The sequence below is a fragment of the Anas platyrhynchos genome, chromosome 1, assembly GCF_047663525.1.
Source record: "Anas platyrhynchos isolate ZD024472 breed Pekin duck chromosome 1, IASCAAS_PekinDuck_T2T, whole genome shotgun sequence".
NCBI lineage: Eukaryota > Metazoa > Chordata > Aves > Anseriformes > Anatidae > Anas > Anas platyrhynchos.
The window spans coordinates 46,454,410-46,468,547 of NC_092587.1; the positions used below are offsets into that span (position 1 = coordinate 46,454,410).

Below are 14,138 nucleotides of genomic sequence, written 5' to 3' on the forward strand. Positions count from 1 at the left end.
CATGTTTTGTCTCTGTAAACTTGAAGTGTGTTTCTGAGTCATATTTACTGTTTTTTATCCTCAGCTGATTCCACCAAAAGTGTACGTCAACATGAGCAAAGTGAGTTTGTATGCACGTAAGGAGTGGATTGATGCTTGCATTCCTTTTTAGGCCAGAGCGAGTTACTTCTGTTTACTGGGAAACATCTTCGTCAGTGTTCTGGTTCGTTTGCTCTGCTGGAAGGTTGCAACTGAGCTGGAAGCGGAGGAATTTCTAGCTGGCGCCGCTCTGGCAAGCACAGCTCCCACTTGGCCCTGCAGTGGAGAAGGACTGGCTAGAATAAGCTGCACATGCAGCTCCTCGAGATCAGCAGCTTGCTGCTGCAAATTAAGATACACTCCGGGCTCCACCTCAGCACAGACCTGCCTGCAAAGCAAAAGAGCTGTAAGCCTCTCCCGGTGTGTACAAGGACATAAAAGTCCTGTCAGGTCTCCTTAAGGAGACCATGATTTGGCCTTCAGTCAGTAGCTGGGGTCCATGAGAGGACTGGCGGTCTGTTTGGACAGAAGGCCCCGTGGTTGTGTCAGTGAACTTTGGCCAACAAAATAAGAGAATAACCAAGCAGGCAGCAAGAATCAGAGTATGACCAAAAGGAAAAAGAAACAAAAAACCGCAGTCAGACAAATTGTGCCCTACGTGTACCTATGACCCGGTACTTGAAGTTCAAACAGGCATCACTAAAATCACAGTGGATTCAGACTTGCTGTTATGTTTTGTTCTTCGTGTGGTGGAAACATGGCAACAATAGATAGAGTGGAATAAATGGCTCATAGGGCTAGTTTTTATCTCTAAGGTCATGTTGGGTAGCACAGAAAGCTTAAGAAATGTAGGGACAGCAAGGGCTGAGAAGTGAGGGAATGCAAGCTGGATCATTTTGAAGGGAAAATGGTTGTAAATGGATGAGCAGGAGAGAAGCGCGGCTGTCTGGAAGAGTGAGCACAGAGGCTCGTGGTGGTATGGGGACCACGGATGTAGGAGACAAAGGGAAGAAAATACCACGGGATGAACACGGAAAGGATGTTTTTGTAGCTCCCGAGTGCGAAATCAATCCGCAAAAGCTCCACGGCTTCCCTTAACTCCAGTTATTGACTTGGCGGCCGGGGGGGAGCTGCTACCTCAGAGGTGGGCTCGGTCGCCCCGCAGGCCCAAGCCGAAACGCGGCCGGGAGCCGCCACACCTGAGGCGACCAAACCCGGTCGGGGAGGGGACCCCGTCTGGCGGGGGCGCCGCAGCCCCGCTGCCTCCGGAGGGGGCGGGCGGCCGGGCAAGCCGGACCCCCTGTGCCGCCCGGGGCCGTTTCCCGAGCCGCTAGGTGTCGCCGGCGGCCGGGCCTCCCCCCCGGCCCCTCCTGCGCTCGGGCTGCCGGCGGGGCTGGCTCAGCGCGGGCGGGCGGAGGCGGCGGCAGCCCGCAGCGGAGAGGCGCAGCCCGGCTCGGCTCGGCTCGGCGCCGCGCAGCTCCCTGCCTGGCCCTGCCCTGCCCTGCCCGGCTCGGCCGAGGCCGCCCGCTCCGCTCCGCTCCCGGCACCGCTCGGTGCCCGGCTCCCGAGCACGGCCCGCGGCCGCTCGGCGGCGGGGAGCCGCGGCGAGGCGACGGCGGCGGGGGCAGCAGCAGCAGCAGCAGCAGCAGCCATGTTGGAGCGGGGAATCCAGTGACTGGCCTCGGGGAGGCGGCGCGGCCGGCGGCGAACGGGGGGGAGGCGGGAGGGGGGCTCGGCTCCCGGCGGCGGCGGCGGCGGCGGCGGAGTCCGGACACCGCTCCCGGGCGGAGCAGGGGAAGGAGAAAGGGGGCAGAGGAACCGGCCCCGGCCCCGCGGAGCCCCGGCGCTGCTGGTGAGTTGGGGCCGCGCATTGTCTGCCCTGCCCGGGCTGCCGGAGCGGCGCCTCGGCCTGCGTGTGCGCGGCGGGGACGGGGGTGCCGCGGGGACCGCGGGGAGCGGGGACGGCAGCGGGCGGGGAGCGGGCAGCGAGCCCCCGGCAGCGCCGAGTGGGTGCCCGGGGAGCCCCCGGGGCCGGGGAGGGCTGCGGGGGGGCTCCGCTGCTCGCCGGGGCCGTCCCGGAAAGCGAGGCCCGGGAGGGGAGGAATGTGTGTGCGGTGAGCGTCCCCGCATTTTAGTGTATTTCATTTTATTTTATTTTATTTTTCTGTAACCTTCGTTTCCCCGCCGCCCCCCTCCGCTCCAAGCCAGGCTGCTTGCTGCTGACAGCTCCCCGCCTCGCAGCCTCCGCACGGATGACACACTGGCGGCTCGCAGGGCTCCCCCCACACACACACAGACCCCAAATCACGCAGGTTTCTGTGCGGGGCACAGCACGCCCCGAAGTGACAGGATCCGCCAGCATTTGCTGACCCTGAACTTCGGTGAACTCCTTTTCTCCCTCCCCTTCCTCTCGGAGAAATGTGATGGCATGAGGCCAGGAGGAGCAAAATGGTGCTTCCCTGGCCAGGGAGGTGGAAGGGGTTGCCATTAGGTGCTGGCCATGTCAAGGAAACTTGCGCCGCTCGCTGCTCCTGCTTGGGTCTTCGCAGAGGTGGGTCAGCCTTCAGAGAGGGCTGACCCCAGTCCCCTTTGTCTCGTTTCTGCGTCAGTTTCGGGAATTGACCAGAGTTGTGTTAAACTCCGGACCTTCTGGGGTGCTATTTCTAATGGTGGTTACCGGTACTGTGAGGGGGACGGGGCTGAGGTGTACCATGGCCCCAAACAACTGAATTTCAGAGGCCTCTGTTTCCTTTATTTTATTTAATTTCAGTAAGAAACTCAGGCGTCTGCTTCTTCTCCTTTTGTAATTTAGCAGATCGATAGCAACTTTCTTGTATCAATTATGGCATAGATAGGAGCAGAGGAAACCTAGTTCGGCATTATTCCATTCCCTCCCCTCCTTCTTAAATTATATTAATCGAACTGGAAAGTAGGTATCCAAAGGTTAAATCCTTGGAAGATATGGGACAGAAGAAAACTTCTATGAAATTCAGCTTTGTTTTCACGATATAACTGTGTAAAGGTGATGTAGGTGATCTGGTATTGTTTGTGCTTGAAGAAATGGCCATATTGCGTTGTTGTAGCAGTTCTGTGCGCTCACTACACGGCTCTTATTATTTATACCTGCAATTCAGTAAGCGAGGTGAGAAAGACCCGTTTTGAGTAATTAGCGCAGAAGTAACAGATACGAAAACATGAAATCATGTTTGAAATGCATAGTGAAAAATTTCCTTAAAATTGTTTATACTTGAAAGACCAAACTAAATTTACTCCTCCAACACAGAGAAATCATTCTAATGTTAAGTTGGCGTTGAGAAGGCCACTTACATTTGAAAGATGAAAGCATCCTTTTTTGATGGCGTTATTTGAATGCTGCTCTGACAATAAAGAGTCTGGCTTACAGAGCCTTTATTAAGGATAGCGCAGTGAAGTTCATCCCTTGGTTTTGCATGCTGTTTGGTGCAGCCTTGTGTTTACCCAGGTTGGAATTCTGCACAAATCAGTAGGTGGGGTCTGCCTGCAGCCCTGCTGAAGAGCTTGCAAATTGGAGCCTGTGTTGCCTGAGCAAATTACAGTTTGAGAGCACAGGGTCATTTGTTTTAAGCTCGACCAAGGATGTAGTGCATTAATTGATCTTCTCAATACATAAAACACCCTTAACGTGTAGCAAAATACTTAATATGTTGTTCCAAATACAATTAGGTTTAGAATAACTGAAAAACAGAACAGGGCTGTGTTTTTTCCATGAATGGCTCTGGCTTCAATTTCTGCGTAACACTGCAGTGTAAAAAAAATAATATGAGATTGCTTATGACATGGATGTTAAGATATCCTGTATGCCTGTGTTATTGTTACAATGCAGGGCTGTTAATACTGCGCAGTATTTTTTGGCTGGATTGTTAACGTATACATTCTTCTAATTTCTTAGATAACTACCTGCTGCTGGAAGAATAAAAAATATATCACTAGTCTTAATAAGTTCTGGTTCAGTACTGTATAGTTGAGTTAGCCAACCTAGAAAGTGCAATCAGGAAAGGCTTCATTGGCAACTGAACGCTGTCTGCATTAAAACTTTCCTGAAAATTGCTCCTGCCACATTCAGTGGAAGCAGTGGATAATTTACTCACTGATCAGCCTTTATTTATTAGCCAAGAAAACTAATCAGCTGTTTCTTTAAAAGGCGTATACTAGTTCTGTCATTACTGAGTCTGGTAGCCTGGTATAATCTGGTGTGATGTGAAAATGGACATCATGACTAAAAGTCAGGCTCAGTAATAATAAAGCTTTTCTAGTGTATATTCAGTGTTTGTAAACTTACTCAATGTTGCTTGTAATCCTTCAGTTACAGGTATCTTAAGTTCTTAGCTGTATGCTTTTTAATGCTTGCTTTGTTTTTTTACAGCAAGCTCTTTGTCTGTATCTAATGACTCAGCTGGACACCATTGTAATCAGTGACACTTCAGAATTTAATATAAATCACTACTCCACAACTTCAGCATGTAAAAATTCTTTTAAAATACCAAATGTTTACTCAACAATTCTATGATCTTCATTCCATTTGTGCTGTCAAATGCTGTACTTCACATCTAAAGAACCAGCTGAAACACTATTGCTAGTGATCATTGCCTTTTTTTTGCAGTGTACCTAATTGTAGCAATGACATCTTCATTTTGAGTGTAAGAACTGGAATTTCTTTGGTGCCAGTTCACATGCTGATACAGAGAGTATTTTACTGGGATGTTAGGGTTAAAAACATTTTATATTTAAATATTTTGATCACAAAGCAATATCTTTATGTTTTATTACAAAAAAAAAAAAAAAACTTGAAATTTAAGACTGTGTTTTTATTTTATTTTTAATCTACGTACGAAGAGCTCTATATCCTGCTGTATGTAACTTTTGGGGCCTAGACACATTTTTCTCCATTAAGCGAGGAAGAACAGATACTGCTTTTTCCAGAAATACCGTGGAATGCTTGTTTAATCAAATGACTAGCTATAATTCTGTATCAAATACAAATCCACCCATGTGCGCTCTTAACTGACGTGGTGGATTGGTAATTCTCACTGGGTTGTTGGTTTCCTGGCCTCATTTTCATGGACATAGCAACTCCAGAGCTCAGCTGAGCTCGCGAACTTGAATATCGACCAACAGCGGTTTAAACCTCAAGCCTTTAACCACTGATGCTGATAATCACAAGGAAGAAACAAAACTGAAACCTACTCTGTTTTTGCCAACTTAGAGCATAGGAACATGAAAAGAAAAACTTCTACTTCAGTTCTGTGATCCAGTTATATGGAAACTGGTGACTTTAAAGAGTGCCTCCGATAGGTTGCACCTGGCTAGCTTTTGATTCATCATATAATATCCTCTCTATATTAAAAAAAAAATGCTGTGTTTCAGTGGAAGAACCAGTGAATGTTATTTTTGTAATTAAAAATGACAGTTTAGAATAACACTGAAGTGTAGGCTTAGGCTGTGACCATGAACAGAGTGAAGAAAGAATGTAGTCTTGAATAAGTGATTTCTTGTACAAGTTTTACAGTATTTTTGCATTTATATGTTTTTGGAAAGCATTAGCTGTTATTGAAGAAAGTCTGAAGTCAACACAGGAATACAGATTTATGTTTAGATCTTGGCCGCTTCGTGGAGTCGTGCAATTTGTGCTGCTACATGAAATTAGAAAGAGAGGTAGAAAGAGAGGTTAATTGGGTCATTTAATAGTTTCCATGGCAATGAAGAATTCTGATTTTATATTTGCTGTTGTATTTTTTGATCCATTGTGAAGTTCTCAGACAATAAAGCATTTACCACTTTTGTGGAGATTATTACACGCCAGGAATGACTGTATTATGAAATCCTTTAGACACACCAATATCTGAAATCATCATAACTCTCTGTTTCACTGGCATATTTGGGCTTTTGAGGTCTAGTGCCTGTTTTTAAAAGATTAGAAATTTCTTTCATTAGGGAACATCAGGTTCTCAGAGGGTGCGATGTACAAGCACAAGTGATAAAAAGAAAGAAAAATAATGTGAGTAGCATGGTCAAAAAAAATCAGAAAAAAGAAACTGTCAAATCACAATTTAATTTTTCATGTGGTGGGGCAGAGTTAGACCTAATGAATTTAAGAAAAAGAAATAAGCCAACTTTATGAACATTTAAATAAATACATGCTACAAGGCCTCTGAATTTAAGGACAAATTTCTGGTTGCTCATTTCTCTAATGTCTTGAAAATACAGTGAGTTGAAAAACACAGTTTAATCCAAGGTTTTGACTGTGACACCACCACCACCCCTTTCTGTTTTATCTTCTCTGGAACGATTATTTGTGCATATATTATGATGAACAAGGCTGTGTTATTCTACCACAACAAAGAAAAACGTCTTTTCATTTATACTCCTGGCCACGGTTCTTGCCTGTCTTTGTATTTTAGGTTGGACTTGCTGAGTATCTTGTATAAGCGAATGTTACTATGTGCTCTCTAATCATATTTCATTTAATTATAGTCTATTCCTTATAATTGCACTCCTTTCTCTGCTGCTGTTTTCAAGGCATACTAGAGTTGCATGATGGTCTCTGATTCTTAACAGCTGTACTTTGTCAGCTTCACTAAGAACACTTGCATGCTTTCAGTTTGTGTTAAAGCTGGCAAGATCATGGCTTTTTCTTTGCTCTGTGGATCAGGGCATTTTGCAGGCATGTGTCTCTTCTGATATTGTAGTGAACTTTTGTAGCACACATAGCCTACTTCCAGAAACGTCTCTTTCCAGGTGTTTTTGGCTTTCTACTCTCACAGTACTGATATTGGTATAACCTGATTTGTTTGCATTTTGTTCAGGTATCTGCAACGTGTCTTTATATAGCAATCATTAAATATCATAGTTAGTGAGGTCTGCAGTATCTGTACTAATCGTTATTCCCTAAAATTAAGATCTTTGAGAAATATGAATTGCCAAGAAAACCCATTGTCCTATTTGGGTAAAAAAGTTAGTTGTCTGCAGAAGTAAAGAAGCCAGCTGACTAAAACATAAAGAAGTTGAATTAAGTGGATGTAACGATAAGGAAAGCCAAAGACTGTGATGAGGAAAAACCACGCTGTCTCGGGCTGTGAGAAAAAGGCAGGATGTGTTTTAAGAAGAAAATAAATTTTAGCAAGGCTGTTAGCTCATTAAAGTGCTAAAGAAAATGGTAGTGTTTGATGATACTCAGAAGTCGTCGATGATGATCATTAAGTACTGCTATATTCGGAAGTAAAACCAGATGATAGTCATGTATAATGCTTTGCAACACTTCCTTAAAATAGCTTGGGGGTGTTAAACAACAGCCCCTGAAGTTGTGTAGTAAGAACTGTAAAACGTTGATGGGGCGCTTTCGGCAGAATTGCTGCCCTTGATGTCTTTCAGCGTGTCTCAGAACGCTGGGAAATTCTGTAATTAGCCCAAATGAAGATTTCTTTCAGTGTTTTTTAACAGTTAGCAATAAGCATAATACTGGGTAGTGACAGAGAGGGAGGTTAAGTAGAGGAAAAGAATATTGTCGTTGAGCACAGATTTATGGAAGGCTGCTCTTGTGAGAATAACTTTCGAGTCTCCTGATAAGATTACAAACTGTGTGTGCTGTAATGTTGTTGGTACCGCAGACAGGCTTCTGTAAAACCTTTTAGCTGGTTGTTTCGTGACATTTTGACTGTGGGACTACAACGACAGATGAAACGTCTGCGTATGAAACGGTGTAAAACCTGGCTGATAATGGGAATCAAGTGGTTCGCTATAAATAGGGGCCGTTGCGTAACCGCGTGCGATGAGGGCTCAGCAGTGTCCAAGCAGGCTTCGGAGGGAGCTCGGTGCGTGCCGTCAGGCGTTTGCAGTAATGAAGTACAAGAAAGTGAAAATTGCTGATGGTTTTTGGAGATCGCAGAGAAGGGGGGAAACAATGGGTACTGCAGAATGGGTCATTAGCGCAGGGGGGATGCTCGCAAAAATGGCCATTTCCTGGCTGTTTGCTTGATGTGACGTTCATTTCAGGCTCCAAAAGATTGACTACAGCATGCTAACTATTAAAATAAATGAATGATATTTTATAATTATAACAATTCAAATGTAAGCAGTTATTAATATTAGCCTTTGGTTTTGGGATTAATTTTGTAAAGCTTCAGAGTAGTTTCTCATGCATAATACAGAGCAGATAATAAGTTCTGATCTGCATTCAGTATGTGGGCTTTAGGAAAAGCTTTTATTTATTTTGTTAAGATACAGTGTTCATAAATAATGTACGAGAGGACAAAAGTCAATTTTAAAACAATAAAATACATTTTATTAGATTTCCACTGATTTTCTGTACATCCCAAAGCTGAATTTCTGAATGTAAAATTCATAAATATTCTGCATAGGCCAAAGAAGTTGTGGCCATATATGTTTAACTGCAGGAAACTAAAAGCCTTTTTCTAGGCTGCCCTTAGCTTATTGCAAGAACCACGTTCTCTGTTCTTTCTCTGTTCACGAAGATCTAGTTGTTATAAACATAAGTAGAGTGTTTAAATATGCAGGAGGGCTGTTGCTTTCTTAAGTACTACTCAGTCTTTGCCATAAATATCTTACTAAATTGTTTAAGTGTCTCCTTGCAAAAGTATCTCATAATTCACCTTATTTATATTTGCTCCAAAATCTAGGTATAAAGCTTAGGTCTTCCAGTATGATCATGGGAAACCATGCTTGGCCTTGTGCTGCCTGCAAGTACCTTCTGTTCTCCACTGAGGATTTAAACCAGCGTCAATTTGGCACACTTAACTTCCACCCGTGGTTGTTCTCCCCTTGGCTGGCTGGCAGCTCTCGTCCCCAGCATCCTTTTACCAACAGGTATTTTTGTGACCATCTGAGGGCTGTGCTGGGGACCCAGTGGAGGTTAAAATAGGCATTGGGGTTCAACTTCAGTTTTGTTTTTACCTAGGTAATAGTCACTTTCTGCAGAATCAATGGGAGAACAACAGTCTGTGATTATTTAATTTTATAAATATCCTGAGCAGATGGGAGAGGAAACTTCCTATTGTACAGGGAGGAAAGGAGGTCCTCAACTGCTAAATATATCGAGCATATATTCTGTATAAAAGTCTTTTTAAAATGATGTGTAAAACAGCAGCTCGGATACTTATTTTGGTACTGAATAAGAAGGGACAGTGGTAAATAGTTACTGGTATACATATATATTATTAATTTGAAGTATGGGTACATCTTTGGGATGGGAGTTAGGAAGGGAAATAGGATTTTTTTGTTTGAAGTTGTTTGTGTTGCAGGAGAGAAATCTAAGGAAAATGAAGGTAATATTTTTTCTTGAAAGAAATATTTAAAAACTGAACTACATGAGCTGACATTGAGACATGAACCTTTTTTCCAAATGTCTGCATAGACAACAACAACAACAAAGTTAATAACTGCAGTGGTCATCTTTTAAAGGGGCCCAGTAGGGCGTTTGCACAGGGCCTATGCCCTTTCTGAAGAACTGATCACCTCAGGGGACACAGGAAGAGGTCCTGGCTTCACTGAAGCTGCGATTTGGATTTAAACCACTGAATTTTACAGAGTGTTTGTGGAAATAATTTCCTGTATTTCTAATCTGTACAGTACTCTGATAAAGCATTTTTAGAGGCAATTGGAAAAGTTTAAGATACTCCATGGTATTTCATTACCTTTGTCAAGATGATTCTGTAGGTTATGGCAAAGAAGCAAAATATTTTAAAGCTTATGCTATTTACCTTCAGGATTAAACAAGATAAACAGCTTACAGTGTTCCCGTTTGCACAAGTCACAGTATTTTTAAACCTGCTGCCTGTAATACTGGGTTGTTTATCAGGAAATGCAGTTAACCTAAATGTTTTATTGTGCCTTGTTTCTACTTCATCTGGATATAATTCTCAAAAGCAAAATGTTTGGTCTGTAAGCCAAGAAATAGCTTCTAAAATGTATTAAGGGAGAGGAAGGCCATTTAATATTACGTATACTCCTTTTTTTCTGGATAGTACAGGAAAAACAACGTAATATCATATAGTGATTAATTTGCTCAGTAGATACATGCTTTGCTTTTTGAGTTTTGCAATTTTAAAACATTAGGAACAATACCAAGTAGATTGTGAGTTCTGAAGTTACGGACTTGATACGCTTTACTTAGCAAGCTTAGTTTCTGCACACAAATGTGTTTGGTTTTAGTTTGTGTATAAAATGCAAAGTGATGTTAACAAAGTACTCGCAACCTGCTTCCTTTAAAATAGGATTTTGTTTTGGTATTCTTAACTAATAGGCGTTTTGGTTTCCTGCTATTTGTGAATATTTCTGTTAGTGGAAGAGGTGGAGGTTAGTTGATGGATTTAAGTCGTAAGTTGTTTGTCCTTGTTATGTTATTTTGGGGGTGAATAGGTAGCCAGTGATGATTTGCATCTGTGGTTGTATCTCAGCAAAACACCTATATTACTTCTATTCTAGGAGTGATAAGATAAATCTTGGAAACTATTTTAGCTAATAGTTTTATTTTAACAAATAGTTTCTTCTCATCTAAAATATGAACAGTACTAGATTGGCTGATTTGGGTGTTTTGTTGTTGTTGTTTGTAAACTTCTATCTGTAAAGTACTGGGGGGAAGAGAAATAATAACATGAGTGATGGCACAGAAGAGGAGAAGGTAGCTGGGGAGCCAAGAATTTTCTTACTGACAATGGGAAACTGTTAGTTGACCCTGGAATTGATACAGAACTGTCTACTAAGTGCCTCAGGTGCCTAAAGATAAATAATGTACACCCCCTGCCACCCTTGCTGTTTATGAACTTGGATCTTTAATACATAAGCAAGAAAACTCGGTTTCTTTTTTTTATTCTTCACATCTACTTGCAGGTGCCTAGCACAAATTCATATTTCAGCAGTGTGATTAGTAGTGATAGTGTATTTTAATATCGAAATAGGTACCTGAATGATCTGTTTTCATTTTATGTCTCATGGCAGTTCCAGAAACCAAGGTTGCAGGGACAAGTAAAAATGATCTTTTTCTGTATTACGAGAGCCTGTTTCTTAAAATACATGCACTTCAAGGTAAAGTAAGCTTACTGAAGATTTCAGCATATTATTAAGCTTGTATCCGATGCTCAGTACTGACTCTTAATGACATTACAATGCATAAAGTCAGTTGTAGATGTGTCTCTTTCCATGATGAGATTGACACAGTTGCTCCTGGTAACTGAAAGTGTAGCTTATTTCAGAGGTTCTTTTGTTGGTTTTGCAGCATCATAGCTCTGTCTTACTCGTATTTGAGAATGATTTCCTTGAGTTTCATTATTTGTAAAGGTTTTTTTTCTGTTAATCTCTTTTTGTGTGTGTGTGTGTCTTAGATAAACTGTTGAAGATGTTATTTTAGTATACAACTGCAGTGGGTTTTGCGTAGTAATGTTGGTCAGTTTTCATGGGAATTAGTGTCATCAGTAGCTAAAGAAGTATGTAGGGACAGATTGTGTCGAATTTTGTGTGCTTGAGGCTCCATTAAGATAATAATCCTCAAGGTATGAGTGTGAGGACATTCGGAAAATCAGCCTTAACAGTGTCTGGTGCAGACAGCTGTTAACAGAAGTAATTTCCCTACAGGCTTGGAAAATCTTATGTGTGGTAGATGTTGATAAAGACATAGACTTCTCTAAGAAACAAGTGGAGGAGAAGTAGAGGTGGTGCATCTATAAAATACTGGCAAGCCAGCATTATGGTGACACGGTGGGACATTTCTCCTTGTCTGGGGCTATTTGGTGTCTTGCTGCCAGCTTTCTTATACCTAGGTAAGTGGATCTGTCCTAGACTGCTTAACCCACATTGGTGCTTTACGTCGCAGCCGAAGTGACCGCACGGGTGAACACCAGGCAGGGCTAATACAGCATTAACACACTGCTTTGTGCTGGCTGCCTGCTGTAGGAAATACCCTCTCTGCACTGCGTTGGGTAACTGCAGGCAGCGAAAACACGTCCTTGTCACTTAGGGAGTTTTTGTGTGTGCTTTTTTTTTTTTTTTTAAAAAAAAAAAAAAGAAAGCTCTGATAAAGCACAGGAAGCAAAATTGTTGACGGAGAAAATTCCTTTTCGGTACAGTCACTCTTATGAGAAGAGCCACGCCTCAAAGGTGATATATTTAACTGTTAGTGGATCCCAGTGACAGAATTGTTTGCCTTGGATTCAGATGTTTAAAAGGGATGTAGAAAATTACATGGCTTAATATTCCTCCAAAATGATTTGATACTTGCTATATTATTTGTGTTACGTTCAAATGCATAAATATGTCTTTTTATGGCTGTAAAGGACTTGAGAAGAATGTGTCCTGTTTTGTTCAAAAGCAGGAGATGTTTCTGCTGGTCCTTTCTTCTTTTCTAAGTCCTGGCACAGCTCCTCCCACAGCATGCACGAGTCTTGCTTTTTCTGCTAGGCAGCAAGTGTATTCCTGTTGGCTGTAGCTACCGCAGCTGTTAAAGCTTAGCGAGCCCTCTCGTTAAGCAGAAGTGAAGGGGAGCTGCACCCTGTTGTGGAGCACAGAGGTGAACTTGTGTTCCCTGCGAGGCTGGGCCGCACCGCCCGGCTCCTGAGCCCAGCCCCAGGGGCAGCGGAGGCCGAGGACGCGAGCGTGTCGCTGAGGCCGAGCCAGGGCTTAGCGCCTGGGCGTGCCGCTGTGCACCGGGGCTTAGCCAAGTGTGCTCTTGTGAAATGCTGGAGGTCTGGTGGGTCTGTTTTTGTTTCGGTTTGAGCCAGGGGAAGGTCTAGGGGTTGTGTCAGGGCTTTGCTTTCTGTGCCGTCAACGGTGTTTGGATGGAAAGAGTCGGACGCTCGTGTTTGTCCACTGAAACGCGGTGCTCGTGAATCTGCCTTTGGACCTCCGCACTGCAGGGCGGCTCTGAGAGATGCTGCCTGCAGTCTTGCTCATGATACAAGCTGGTTATATGAGCTAGGGATAATTAAATCTTCCGAACTTCAGTAGGCCATAGGGGTGTATTCATTTTCATTAAATTCCCGTCATGAAACGCTGTAGATTGATTGACAATATCATAGAAAAGCTAGAGGTGATTACTGGACGGTGCTATAGGGTCACTGGTATTAGGATAAAGGAGGTTGAACTGAAGCTCAGAAGTGTTTCATCGTGTTGGAGCCATGATGGTTTGTTCTGTGCCTGGCTCTGAAACAGCTCCTCTTCGGCCAGCACCCAGCACAGCTCCGTTCACTTCTGCACCTTCCTGCTCATGAATGGATTGCTGCCTTCAGAATCGTGCCATGAATGCCTCTTACTAATTCTTTGCTTTTACTACCTCATTTGTTTATATTAATTTTAAATGGATGCTGACATTTCAGTATGCAATAATACAATATTTAGGGTTATTCATTTTTCTATAGTATAACATGTTTAATACGGGTTTTTATTTTTCATAGATAATATTTGCAACTGCTGTTGTATATACTTTTATAAGTATTGATGAAGTCTGGAGTCTTCATCTGAAAATTTTGTATTTTAAACTCAGTTTAAAATTGAATATACATATTTCTCCCACCTTACATAAATTCCTGAAATGGCAAAGCAATATTTGAAAACAATAGAAAGTTGTCCTATAGAATGATGTAAATCAGTTTAATTTTGAGACGCTACTTGAAGGCGGCTTATCTATTATATTTTTTGTTTGTTTTTCTGAATGTTATTTTAAAGGTGATGTGCACATTCACATATATTGAGAAGGAGATTATAATTGCAATTTTGTGGCTGGGTGAAATTTGTATGTAGCAAATGAGATGCAAAGAAACGTGACCCCATTTGCCTCCTACATGCAAGACCATGTTCTGTAAGCAATATCTGCAGTTCCTTTTGTTGTGCCCTACATGATTAGTTAATGTACATTGGGCATGTTTTAAATGCATGTCTGGCATATCAGAATATGATACTGTGTAAATCATAAATACTTTATTCAGTATTTTCACTGCTCATTACACAGAATTTTCGTGCAGCACTTGAGAGGGTAAATGAATTCTCTGAAGACCTCAGTGCTGTCATCAGCAATACCTACTTGCTTATATTCTCGACTGTATGGGCTGTACACAGACCACTTTTTGAAATAATAGTCC

At 42.7% G+C, this 14,138-nt stretch overlaps 1 protein-coding gene across 4 annotated transcripts in view; it reads left to right on the forward strand.

Annotated features, from left to right (window-relative positions):
• The first annotated feature begins 1,402 nt into the window (after positions 1-1,402).
• Positions 1,403-14,138, forward strand: part of CDK17 (cyclin dependent kinase 17) — a 94,144-nt gene continuing 81,408 nt past the window's right edge. For 2 of the 4 annotated variants that reach the window (XM_038184768.2, XM_038184871.2), the window contains exon 1: positions 1,404-1,870. The gene's annotated coding sequence lies outside the window, so the exon portion shown is untranslated. Of the gene's footprint in view, positions 1,871-14,138 lie in introns of all 4 variants that reach the window. The other 2 variants (XM_027452337.3, XM_038184841.2) reach the window with 2 other exon arrangements.